The sequence below is a fragment of the Pteronotus mesoamericanus genome, unplaced genomic scaffold, assembly GCF_021234165.1.
Source record: "Pteronotus mesoamericanus isolate MK-2021 breed Mesoamerican mustached bat unplaced genomic scaffold, CSHL_Meso_final contig_68, whole genome shotgun sequence".
NCBI lineage: Eukaryota > Metazoa > Chordata > Mammalia > Chiroptera > Mormoopidae > Pteronotus > Pteronotus mesoamericanus.
In genome coordinates, this window is record NW_026555234.1 from 6,345,398 (window position 1) to 6,359,569 (window position 14,172).

General features: G+C 34.4%; 1 protein-coding gene across 1 annotated transcript in view; it reads right to left on the minus strand.

Moving 5' to 3' along the window:
- RAB28 (RAB28, member RAS oncogene family) overlaps positions 1-14,172 on the minus strand; it is a 77,581-nt gene that overhangs the window by 39,983 nt on the left and 23,426 nt on the right. The gene's annotated exons all lie outside the window — the stretch shown is intronic.

The following is a 14,172-nucleotide window of genomic DNA, read 5'->3' on the forward strand; positions in this document are numbered from 1 at the left end:
TAATGATGGCCATTCTGACAGGTGTGAGGTGATTTCTCATTGTGGTTTTAATTTGCATTTCTGTGATGATTAATGAAGTTGAGCATCTTTTCATGTCTATTGGCCATCTGTGTGTCTTTTTTGGAGAAGTGTCTATTCAGGTCCTCTGCTCATTTTTTAACTAGATTTTTTTTTGGTGTTGAGCTGTCTGAGATTTTTATAAATTTCAGATATTAACTCCTTATTTGATGTTATCATTGGCGAATACCTTCTTTCATCCAGTTTGTTGATGGTTCCCTTTGCTGTACAAAAATTTTTATCTTTGATGTAGTCCCATTTGTTTATTTTTTCTTTCGTTTCTCTTGCACAAGGAGCTATATCAGAAAAAATACTGTGATACTTCCATCTTTAGAAAAAAATTCCTGTGAGACTTACATAAAGATTCAATCCACAAGCCTTATTGGGGAAGAGAAGGCAGAGCAAAATTCATCTCCTTAGCCTTAGGTTGCTGCTTAGCCTCCCCCAATCTAAGGATTTGTGCACAAATGAGGACAAACTTCAGAAATGAATCTCTGAGGAAGGGAATGTGAAGTGAGACCTTGATACAATGAGAACCAGAAAAAAGAAATAAAATGCTTTCATAAGACCCTAGAGAAAGCTTTATCCACCTCTATGACTTTGACTTTTACACAATAATCTTCACATGGTATTTTATCCTTTATGTTGATTCCTATTTCATATCCCATCTTCCCCTGCTTGTTCATAAACTGATCACTGTCCATTTTTACTCTTTGAAATCCAGTCTTCCTTGTAATTTTATGGCTGTATCTTGAAAATTATCTGGTCTTTAAGAGTAGGGACCATGACTTATTGTTTTTGTATTCCCAGTATTTAGCAGGCTTCCTCAATAAATCAGGTCCTCAATAGATATATACTAAATAAATATATTACCTTGCTTGCACTGATGAGATTATACTCATGTTATTCAACAGTATTAATCAAAATACTTAGCTGACCTTTAAAATATTTCAGTATTAGCTTTAGTCAAGGTAATCTTTAGTCTCAAGATTATTTTTCACCTATGGGGGTAACTACACATACTTTAGAGGTTTAGATTTTCAAGACGAGCCTCAAAAAATTTTTTCAATTTGTGTTTTAATCATCATAAAATCATCCTTCCCTCCCTTGCTTTGCATGATATCAAGATACGTATGGTGTAAGAAAATGGCTCAGTCTCATGATCCCAATAGATCTGATATCCTGAAATACACTGATCCACTGTTGAGTTTTTCTAACTATTTTTCTCATTTTTGAACCTCTCTTCATAAAAACAGCTAACCCAAAGCATTAATAAAAACAAAAAAATAATGGAAGACATAAAAACCTCCTTAAAATATTACTGCTTCCAGCCATTACAAAATAACTGGGACAAGATTTTCCTTCTGCGATACACAACTAGAAAACTGCACAAAGTATATAAAGTGGGCACTGAACATTACACAGGATAATCCCTGAGAGATGACAAACAAATAAGGTGAGTGTTGTTGTCACTCTTTCTACCTGGAGTTACTTTCTAGACCAGGAAGAACACAAAGAGAGCACAATCAACTTGTTGACATGAAGATAGGTCGATCGAGAATATTCATAATCAAACTGGAATAAAGGGAAAAAAATGACTGACTCAATAGATATAGAAAATGCATTTGACAAAACCCAACACTCCTCATGATAAAAGCATGACAAAAATATATCCTCTCATCACCTCTGTTCAATGAAGTGCTCGCTGAGGCAACTTGGCAAGAACATGAATTAAAAGGCATTCATAAAGGAAAGGACGAAGTAAAATTTACTTGCAGATATCACAATCTCATATGTTAAAAATCTTTAAAAATCCATCAAAAAAAAAAAACTATCAGAGCTAATAAACTAGCACAGCAAGGTTGCAGTATCAACATACAAAAATCATATGTATTTCTTTACACTAGGAATGAACAATACAAAAAGGAAGTTAAAACATTTCCATTTATTATATAATAACATCAAAAAGGATAAAATACTTAGGAATAAATTTAACAAAAGAAATGCAAATTTCATTCTCTAAAAGCTACAAAACTTTGGTGAAAGAAATTAAAGCTAATTAAATGGAAAGACTCCCCATGTTCACAGATTGAAAGACGTAATATTGTTAAGATGGCAATACTCCCCAAATTGATCTACAGATTCAGCACAATACGTATCAAGTTCCCAGCTAACTTGTTTTCAGAAATGACAAGCTGATCCTAAATTTCACATGGAAATGTAAGTAATACAGAATATTCAAAAGAGTCTGGGGGAAAAAATAGAAAAGGCAGGAGGAATCACAATTCCATGAATCAAGTACTTAAAAGATTCAAGATTTCTGTCAACCTCTCTAAATATACTTTATCTTAACATGTTCTGTTTCGCCTGAAATTCAGTCCTTGCATTTATGTACCCAAACCTTATTAACTTGCAAAGACTAAGTTTCAGTTCCACATTCTTTGCAATCCTTACCTGACAATTTTTTCCTTCCCATTGATAAAATAGACCTAAATTATATGTTGTCTTTCTTCTCTACTTTTTGTCTATTATGTTAATCTTACTTCCACAAAAAGACAAGTTTCCTCAAGACTGGATTCATAATATATGTGCCTAGGAAGTAGGCATGTGCTAAAAGAAAGGACTTAGTACTTTAAGAATTAAATAATTGCGACTGCCTTTCTGTGCTGCTTAATTTTAAGGTATTTCAAATTACAGAGAACTCAGAAGATGCCTTTAACACATATATAGAATTACAGAGAGATCTGAAAGTATAATAAAAAATCACCTAATTTAGCCTAATTAACCACCTAGTTATTTAAAAGTAATTGTTAGGTAAAATACAGACCATAACAACATTTACTCTTATTTTTTGCCATTGTTAGCAATATATATCTCTTCTACAGTATACACCAGTTAATCTCTCTCATTCCCTGAATGATAATGAGAATAAATTTTCATAGTAGCAACTGGTGACATTTCAATAAATCAATGTGCTGCAGTGATACCTAAATAAAAGCTTACTTCACTATAATGATGCTTCCAGGCTTCCCTCAAGTCAGGTGGTTACTTGCAGTTAATGATCTGTGACATACCACACAAGTAGTCCTAAAAAGACTTATTATCCACTGCATGTGCAACAATATTTGCTTTATGGATGGCTAAATGAATGAAGACATTCAATGTAACTGTAAAAGTAAAATCAAAAGAAAACTTACAAGTAACATGTTTTCTTTAAGTAAAAGGGCTGTGACCATTTTCCATTAATACTTAACCTTTTGCTGGAGCAGTGCAACCACATATCCATAAAGCCCAAGAGCTGTTCTGGGTTAATGCTAATTAACTGCTCCCAATCAAAAGAGCTGTAACTTTCCAAAAATGTGAGATCATCAGCCTCTATCGCTGACAACAAAGTCACATCACGAAGCTTTATGAACAATAAAACAAAAAAGACAATACATAAGCTGAGAGAATGTCTTTTAATCAAATTTCTATAACATATACAACACAAACATGCCAAGAAAAGAATTATTATTATGCCACACACAAATTGTCTAATCTCAAACAATACTCTATCTTTCATAGCTGCCAGACTTTGTAAGCATCCATATGTTTATCATTTATAATTTTATTTCATTTACTAGACTCAGCTTTTGTCCACCATATGTATGTCCACTGTGGATTAACTATTCCCTTAGGTACAATTAAAGCCTTTCCATTTGTTGTAAGAAGAGCTAAGTATGAAGGACACAGCCAGAAATAACATTTATACCTCAACCAAAAACAGAAGCACATTCAAACTCAAACGATGGTTTATGCAGCATCTTTTTTTTTATTAGACACATGTCTACAGAGCAAAATAAACTTGAGATAAAAATTCATGGCAACTGTACACCAGCTTTCACCATTCAGATTGAATATCAAAACGATATCAACTCCATCAATTGATTTAAATAATTTTTCAGAAAAATATACTTCTAAACTCTAAGTGAAGTGAAGGCTGGCTTTCAAACATTAACTATAACCAAAATTTTAATCAACAGTTATGTATTTCAAAAACATTTTTTTAAATTTTTAATGTTTATTTTTAAATCCTTAAAAATACATAAATAGATAAATGGATAGACTGACTTAGCAATACCTCCTCTGATTACCTATAATTAGAACATAGGATTTGAAGAGAGTGAGACAAACACTAACAACTAACACCTATAGCAGCTATTATTATATATAAGAGAGGTGGTTCTAAGAGCTTTATTTACATTTAATTCTTACAACAGCCTCTCTATAAGTGCTATTATTACTGCCACTTTACAGATGGGAAAACTGAGTTATAAAGAGGATAAATATCTTATCATGGTCACACAATAAGTGAGCCTACGTGGTTAGAAAGTCTGTGCTCACACTGCTTCTCCATAATGAAGATACTAAAGCACTGGAACACAGCATAAAATAAATAGCCATAAGGAAAAATATAATTTCTCATTAAAATTAAAATTTTGACTGAAAATTCAGAGATCAATTAGGACTAAAAGTTTAATTTTCAAAAGAACTGTGTGTAATGTAAAAGGTTTGGTACATGATCTTATGTGGTAGTAACTCATAGGCACCAAATGAGTCTATTATTAAACTCTTCTTCCAGATAAAAACCTGGGCTCAGAATTGGACAAAAGCTGGCAGGGGGTGGGGGGACCTCTGTTCCTGTTTACACTTTACCACATCAAAAGATATGCAGTTCCATCTTTCACTGAGGTAGAGAATTAATTAATAACTGCGTCATCAGAGATAACAAGCAGTATTTATTGAGCACGTTCTCTGCACTCAATAGTAGAGACAGCTGTGGACAAAACAGTCTCTGCCTTCAGGGAGCTTTAATTACAGAACACCTGCATACCTCCAAAGAAAAAAATTGGGCTAAAAAGGTAGCTTTTTCCGAAGAATCACACAGTTTAAAAAACAGAAAAACAGCTAATAATCGTTAAAATCAAGGAAGAAACTATCTAGTATTATGTCCTAGTCCTTACCTATTTGTTCACTTTCCTTAACCTTCTACAAAGAGTTTAAGAATTGAGAAAGTTCTTACAGACCCCTCATATTCTACCTTTTTACTTAATCAGGGTCAATGCAATAAACTGAAGAATAAAAAATGGAGATGGCTCATTCAAAATTATTCTAAAATAGAATATTTTATATTATCAGGTGTTTGCACACACACCCCCCACTCCCAGGTCTCTCTTCTCATGAACATAAAACACGCTGTCCAACCTCCCATCCTTTCAAAGCACCAGAGCTCCAGGCCACATTCCCCCCACCTGCTACCCCGTCTGTAGACTCCTTGTACAGTGGCGTTACATACACATGTTGCCTCTACTCACTGTCTACAATCCATTTCCTTCCCCCCCGCTCTTAAACTCATGCTAATCACCTTTTACCCCACCACTCCAAGAACCTGCTCAACAAGATCACCACCAATTCTCCAACAGCCATTCTCGGTCTTCATCTGTTGATCACACCCTTCTCCTTAAAACATCTCTGGCTTCCAGACACGTCACATCCATGATTTTCCTCCTACCTCCATCGACCACGTTTCAATTCTATTGTCGATCTCTGTTCACTTCCCCAAACTTTAAAGCATGGTTACAACCCAAGAATTAATCATTGGACCTCTTCTCTTTTTATACTCACTGCTATTTTAAAGTTCATCCATTCTCAAGGATTTAAATATTCTCAGCATGCTGTTGACTCCTGGATTTTAATTTCTAGACCTCATCTTGCCCCTGAACTCCAGGCTCAAATATCCAATTGCCTACTAAACATCTCCACGTAGAAGCTTAATTTCCTCAAATTTAATATCTCCAAAGATCAAACTTTTAATCCTCACCCAAAATTTGTTCTCCCATATTCTTCCTCATCTCAGTAAATTGAACTTCAACATTCAAGACATTTAGGCAAAAAAAATCTTGGTTTTATCGTCTCTCCTCTACTCCACAACCACTCAATAAGAAAATGGAGTGGCTCGGTGGATTGACTGCGAACAGAAAGGCTGCCAGTTTGATTCCCAGTCAGGGCACTTGCTTGGGTTGCAGGCCAGGTGCCTAGTTGGGGGTGTGCAAGAGGCAACCAATCGTGTATCTCTCACACACTGATGTATCTCTCCCTTTTTTCTCTTCCCCCCTCTCCAAAAGTAAATAAATAAAAAATCTTAAAAAAAAAAAAAAAAAAAGAAAATCCATCACTCCTACCTTTAAAATAAATGCAAAGCCAAACCCTTCTCACTACTTGGACTGCTATCACCCTGCTCCACACCACCATTGGTTCTCTCCTGGATATATACCCACTACAGTATATTCTCAAAACAAGAACTGTGGTGACCCTTTCAAGTTAGACCATTTCCCTCTGATCAAAGGCCTCAGCGACTTTCCATCTCACACAGAGTAAAAGTCGAGGCCCTTACAATGGCCTACAAAGTTGTCTCTGATCCCTCCTCTTCCTAGACCATCCCTCTTTATACAGTATCTAATTTCATCTCCACTATTCTTTCACTCACTCTTCCTTACACATAGCTATACACACAGCCACACATGTGCCTCCTCATAGTTCCTGGTGGGGGAAAAAACCCAAAATACTACCTTAAGGCCTCTGTAGCTTCTTTTCCTCTCTACTTGCATAAAACTCTTCTGCCAGATAACTATGTGGCACTCTTTTTCCTCCTTTATGTCTTTGTTCAAATGTCATCTTCTCAGACTTTCCCTGATTACCTTATTTAAAATCTTAACACTCTCCTCCAAGACTTCCTTTTTTCTCCTTTCCCTGCTTTATCTATTACACAACCCTTACCACCATTTAACATAGTATATATTCTTATTTATTTAGCATTTATCTTCCTCTACAGGAAGCACAGCAAGATGAGAACAGAGGCTTTTGCCTGTCTGTTCATTTGTGTATTCCTAACACCTATACATGTATGTGCTCAAGGGTTATTGGTTAAATGAGTGAATTAATAAAGACAAGAGACAGCAAACAAAGAAAATACCTGTTGAATCCATTTATTTATACTGCAAAAACTAAACATGAAATAAAATTTTAGAAAATAATGTCACAGAAGATAAAAATTAAATTCTAAGCACAAGAACAATTTTAAGTTAAAAATGCTATTTTTAGAGGCTCCCAAAACATTCCAAAGTTGGCCACATTTCTAGGTTATACCTGGAAAACAGTATAAATCCAATAAATCTTAGCTAGATTTATTATCATTGCTGTTGCTGTTATATATATGCGCCTATCTATGTATATAAAAAAAGTTTTTAATAATCTAACAAATAATAAAATAAGCCTAAGAAATTATCTCTGCAAAGATAAAACAGAGTTTAAATGAACATAAAGTTGAAATTAAACTCTCCTTAAACTGTGTGACAATAAACATGTTCAATTAAGCAGGCTGACTAAACATAGTTTGAGTCATGATATTTCAGGAATAGAGGTGCTTATGATTACCTGGTACCATCCTTCAATTTATACCTAAGGATGATCCTGATTAAGTAAATTACCCAAGGTCATGTAGTTAGATAAAATAACAGTACCAGAAAAAAACTGAAGTTTTATGGTCTCTACTCTAGCATTCCTTTAATCTATATTGGATTTGTTCCACAATCATTATAAATATAATTTTTAAAATGGCTTAGGTTATAATAAAAAAAATTTTAAATCTCCTTTTCAAAAATAAATTTTTATAGCTTTCTTCTAATATTTTATTTAATATTAATTTCACATTTAAAAAGTAATTTCCTCTAAAATTTAAAATCAGAGATTCATCATAAAAGAAACAAAAGGTGGATTATGCTCATTTTAACATTTAATAAACTTTCTCTACCATGACAAGAAAATGAACAGAAACTATATAAACAAATTACTATGACCTAACCATTTACACAATTCCCCAAAAGAAAACAAAACCACAAAAACCTTAATACTTCTCAGGCTAAGTAAATTGTAATATTGTCAAAATGATTTGAAGTAGACTATCTGAAAAAAGTAACTATGCAATTGTATAATAATATCACTGCAAGAACAATCAGGTGAAAATCATTTTTAATTAGTATTAAGAAAAAGCATTCATTTCACATTTTCTTCCACAATAATTATCAGTCACAATACCAGTTTGAATGCAAGCTTATGCATTTGAGAAAACCAATTAAACTTGGAATACTATCAAAGTGCTCTCACAGTACAGTAGGAGTATGAAATATCATGCAAGAGAACAGCTTTGAGTGTATGTATTAAAATGTTCTCTCATTCAGTACACAGAATACTGATGCTATTAGTATGAGGATAAGATGCTATCGCAGGAAGTAAATAGTCATAGCTCTATTTGCCAAATTTACATGTAAAGACAGGAAAAAGTTAAAAAAAAATGAAGCGATAGAAACCAAAAAGGTCCACCTGAAAAAGACACTTGAAAACGACACTTTAGAATACTATCCCTAGGCAGAAAGAACCAAAGTATTATAACAAACAGACAAGGGGGCAGAATGGTTTAATTTAGAATGTATAAACAAAATGAACCTTTCAAATCCTCAAGAGTTTTTGTTTATGCCTTATAAATTATAAACTCTCTTAAGCAAGCTGATAATGACTCACTCATTCAGTGTTATAATGTAATAGGTGATATATTTTATAGAGGTTAATATGAATCTTTCAAAATAGAAATCCAAGTAAATGTTACCTACTTTATAGCTTCACATTTCTACTCTCCACATAAAATAAGAATTTTTGAAGACTCAAAAGAGTCACAGTATAGTCAAGTTCTTTCATGTAAAGTCCCACAAAGTTTTCCAAAATGGACATAACCACCTCATACATTCCTCTATTATGAAGAATAAAGAATAGTCTTTTAGAAGCTTTGTGATAATTGTACCGAGAGCATCAGTAAAGTTTCCAACTGGAAATTTACTTGTTTTACTAATACATTTCCACTGAGTTCAGAGAATACAACTTACAAGGTACATTAAAATGTAACCTTTGAACCTGGCAGTGTAAAACATCACTTCCTGGGCAGAGACAGTACTCCAAGAACAATCAATCACTGTTAAGAAGAATATACACTCAACATTGTTAATTAGTGTTGATGCACTCTTCTCGATGCCCTCATCTGTCATGAAGATTGTTTAAAAATCTGAGTTATTAGTCTTTATTTGGGAAAGGATCTGGTTAATATCTTTAAGAGTAGAAATCACTCATCCATCCACTCTGTCCCACAGCGTGATAATTCCTGCCTCCAATACAAGTTACGGACAACCACCACCCCTCCACCAGCTAAGAACCTATAAATCAGGAAGAGGGCAGCTCCTATGCAACCCCTGTTAATTTCTGTTTACAATCTATCCAACGGAGAATGTTAGCTCGTCAGGGGAGAAACTAGCTGATGGATCAGATAGTAAGAAAACATAACAGCTTAAAGACAGAAAATAACAAAATGCATTAAAAAGGCATGTGATTATAAAACATGGATTAAATTTAAAATTACTCTTTAAAAACTTAATACTCCTTAATGTTCATTTCATTTCAATTTGAACTTTTCCTGAAACACTGGGGAAAACATAAAATTGCACTTCAGTATAGATTATGATTTTTTAAATTAAACACAAGTTAAAAAATTATTTTGAAAACTCAAAAATGTAGGGTTCTACCATTATGTAAAAGTCACATATTAGGGGGAAAAAAGAAAAATTCTTAATTCTCTTATATTCACTTATTCTAAATTTGTGGCATAAAATATATGACATTTTATCTCAAACATGATCCAGTCCAGTACAACTCTGATGTATTTCCTAAGAAACTCTCTCTAATGTTAGTCACCATGATGGAATTCAATAGGCCACTTGGCCCTGAAGGCCATCTAACAGATTTCCTGTATCTACATATGTTTTTTTCCTCATTAAGAAAACCATTTTCCCTGAATAACACATCCCAGGCCATAAACACTTCTAATTTCAACAGTCTTCATGAAAAGGCTTTTATTCATTCATTCAGTATTCATTCATTCAGGCACTGTTCTAAGTGATGAGGTCCTTAGCTTTCATGGAGCTTAGATTTTAGTGGGGAAAGACAGACATGAAACAAACAAGAAACAGTATCAGGTGGCAATGAGAATATGCAGCTAACAGAAACAGAAGGTCCTGACAGAAAGGGACTAGATGGCTCCTTTAGATTGAGTGGTTGAGGAAGGCAACTCTAAGGAGAGGACATGTGAGATGAGATCCAAATGACCAAAGGGAGCCAGCCAAGCAAAGACCAGGAGGAAAAGTCTTTCAAGCAGAGCAAACCCTAAGGTATATATTAACTTGGAGTGTTTTAGGAATTGAAAGAAAGACCAATGTGCCTTATGCATATCGTGGGCAAGGGAGCATATAGTACAAGATGAGGTCTGAGATCACCTAGTGCTTGATAAACTTGAATAAGGAGTTTGGATTTCATTCTAAGTGTGATGAGAAAGCATTAGAGGGTTTAAGCAGAACAGTCATATATTATGATTTCCCACCTGGGAACTGAATCATTGAAGAGCAAAGCTAGGAGCAAGAAGAACAGCGATGAGGCTACTGCAGCAGTTCACATGAAAGGTGATGGTGCTATGTTAGGCCGCGGCCCACGTCCACCTGTATTAAGCCCCTAAGTGGACACGAACTGAAAATCCTTAGGCCAGTCAGCACAGGCTCTGATCAAGTGAGTGTCCCAATGCTGGGAGAGCAAAATCTTTAAGGCCAGGAAACTGAATGTTCGGCCCGGTGGCTTTGGCTCCCTGAATTGCAGAAGTTACCCTAGATGGCAGTACACTGTAATTGTTTCTTGGTGCTTATGTGGCTGGATCTGGAGCCTGTCAGACATCTCATTCTACATGGGGCTGTAGATATCCTCGAACTTCAACAGAACTTCCCATAAAATGAACAAAATAAGTAAATGACTTACCCTCTTTCTCACTTTGAAATTTACCTACCAGAAATATAGTTTTACTCAATAGGGAAAAGTAAGGTGTTCTATGAAGATGTGGATATACTATATTTATTAATCTCAATAACCAAATAGCAAAAAAGGGTACTCAAATTTTTAGAAAACATGAATATGGTAGAGAAAAAGATCAAAATTAAGACCTAGGTTAGCAAGTCCAATCACTCCTTAAACACTCTCTCTGGCTCAACCTTTGTGCAAATTCACAATGGCTAGCTGTGAATATACACAACTGGCACACAAGAACATTTGCTGAGCGAATAGCCCTACCCAACACATGGTCTGAGAACTATTAATCTAGAACAAAAACAAGGCCACTTTTGTAAAACTTCTGTTTTAGCTCAACTGACTTATAATTTGTGATCATTCAAATTGAGGCTTTAGTCAGTGCTTTTGAAAGGCTACTATGATTGCCCTGGCCAGGTGGCTCAGTTGGTTGGAGTGTCCTCCCACACACCAAACAGCTGCAGATTCAATCCCTAGTCAGAGCATTTACAGGAGGCAACTGATAGATGTCTGTCTCTCTCTCTCTCTCTCTCTCCCCCCCCTCCCCCCACCCACCTTCTCCCTCTCTCTGTAAAATCAATAAACATATCTTCAGGTGAAGACTTTTTAAAAAGGCTACTATGGTTAAGACAATAATAACTATTATTGAGCACTCACATTGAATAAGACCACATGCTAAGTGCTTTTCATGTAATGTCTCATTTAATTTTTGCAAACCAACTTTATCAAACAGAAACTATTATTCTTATTTCCAAATGAGGAAATGGAGGCTTAGAGATATAAAGTAGCTTGTCTGATGTCACAGTGCTGTAAAGTGAAAAAATTGGGCTTGTAAAAGGCAAAGCCTGTCTAAATTAAAAACCCTGTGATCTTAACCACACTCAATGTTTCATTTAAAATCTTAATTAGTACAAAGAAAGAACACTTAACTAATCTCTTAGAGCTTCTCAGAACAAGAATACTGAATAAAATAAATTCAATAATATGCTTTAAGCATCATATACTGAAATAATTTACTAATTACCAATTCTGTCTATGTCATTAAAGCAAGTCCCTTTCTCTGCTGGCTACTTCATTAACCTATCCTAGTGACTCTTTATATTTAAACATAATAAAACTCAATTTTTTACAAAAATAAATCCATCATTCACCCTTACCTAAGACTATCCTCAATCCCCAGCCCAACTTTCTGAGTTTACTATATTTTAATAAAAAGTAAATGGTTTTATAATTAATTTGAAGCTCTTACTACTGAACAAATTTACACATGTGCATGCATACATACACACTTTGTGTGCAAATTTTCTATTCTACTTAACTTTGGCTAAAAGCTGGCTACTGCTGCCAATATATTCACAGTCTACACATCTTTCTGTTCAACACATGCTATTTATTAAAATAGCAAAGAATAAAACACAATGATGAATTTTAAAATGCACATTTAGGCAGATGACTTGTATATAATTAACATAATAATCTAGTTTGAGATGTCTTTCCATTATGTTTCTTTCTCCTTGACTTTAACCAGTAGGTAAAGTCTTTGCTTTTTAGTATAATTTTATCCCCAAAAAGAAAATGAATATATCCCACCATATTAATATAACATCAATTAGAAACACAAATTGTTATTTCTTTCATTACATGATCATATGAAATTGAGCCAGCGGCAGATTATATAGTAAAGAACATTCAGGAAAATGTTCATCTATAATCTCTTCATTTTACATATTTAACATTCTGTGTAACTGCATACTCTATTATACGATCACATTCTGAAAGAGAGCATTATAAATACAAGAAAGAAGTTAGAGCTAAGCCAAAAGTGCTATTAAATCTCAAATGTAACACTACAGCAATTTTTGCATAAATCCATAGAACTTAGATAAATTTTTTTAGCACAGAAAGGGCATAACAGCAGTCTAACAGCCCATCGCGTCTGACACCTGTCTCTGACAGTGACCTGTGCTGGGTGCCTCACAGGGCAGTGTAAACACATAATGGATGCAATTACGCATCGCTACACCGTTTCTCCAGATGGCAGTTAGGTTAGATCCTGAAAGAAATGAAGACAGATCCCAACCTCCATCCCTTCCCTACTCTGTGATTTCCCAAAAGGTGACGGGAAACCTCAAATGAAGCACAAAGTTTAACCATAAAATAAGCTACTGCTTTAGTGACGTAACGACCAAGAAATGATCTCCTAAAATGAAAAGTTCCACTTAAAAGTAGAACTTAAGCTCATCAGATTCATGATTTGTGAAGGGGTATCTGATTCGTTCAATTAGAATTATCAAATAGATGAGCAAAATTTAAAGCTTTAAGAAAAAACAAACCTGTATCTTTTACTTAAGCCATCCATCTTGTGCTATGTAATACTGTTTTTTAAAAACAATATAAAATTTGCCTTTTTTAACTCTTCAGAGAAATGATATTCCCACTTGTTTTGTGGTGGTTTTAAAGTTAGGCTTGGATTTACTAAATGTGCATTTAAGTGTGCAAAAGCACACAATGAAGAAATCTTGGTTCAGTCCTTCAGGATGTACTATTTCCTAAACAATTACAGACAAAAAAAAATGCACTTTTCAATGGCCTAGAGAAGATAATTCTCTTCGCGGTATACTTAGGTATTGCTTTAACGTTTGTAGTCAGGAAACGGTTCCTGACCTAAATCCTCCACGGTGTAATTTGAATACATTTTCTCTTTTTTTTGTCCTCAAATAGTTGTAAAAGTTTAGGTCATATCATAATATTTTACATATTTGAAATCCTTATTAAGCACTCGTTTTCCAAGTAACTGCATTGCAGGATGATGAACCAAGTAACAGTCTTTACTACATTCAGTCTTATCAATTTTATATACTGTACATCATAGCCCAAAAGACAGGTCTCAAAAATTACTTCTCCATCGCTTTTACCAAGCACTACCTTCCCCCATTATAACACTCTTTCTAAAAAAAGAAAAAGAAAAAGAAAAAATTATCTATATTTCGGGACCTCAAAATTTTAGAAAAGGAACTTTGTGAGATGAGAGCAAGAAACAATGTACACAAAATTCCACACAGACACCTAGTCCTTCCCTAGAATAGGGGATCATTTAATGAAATGTATCTCCCAAAATCTCTGGGGCAA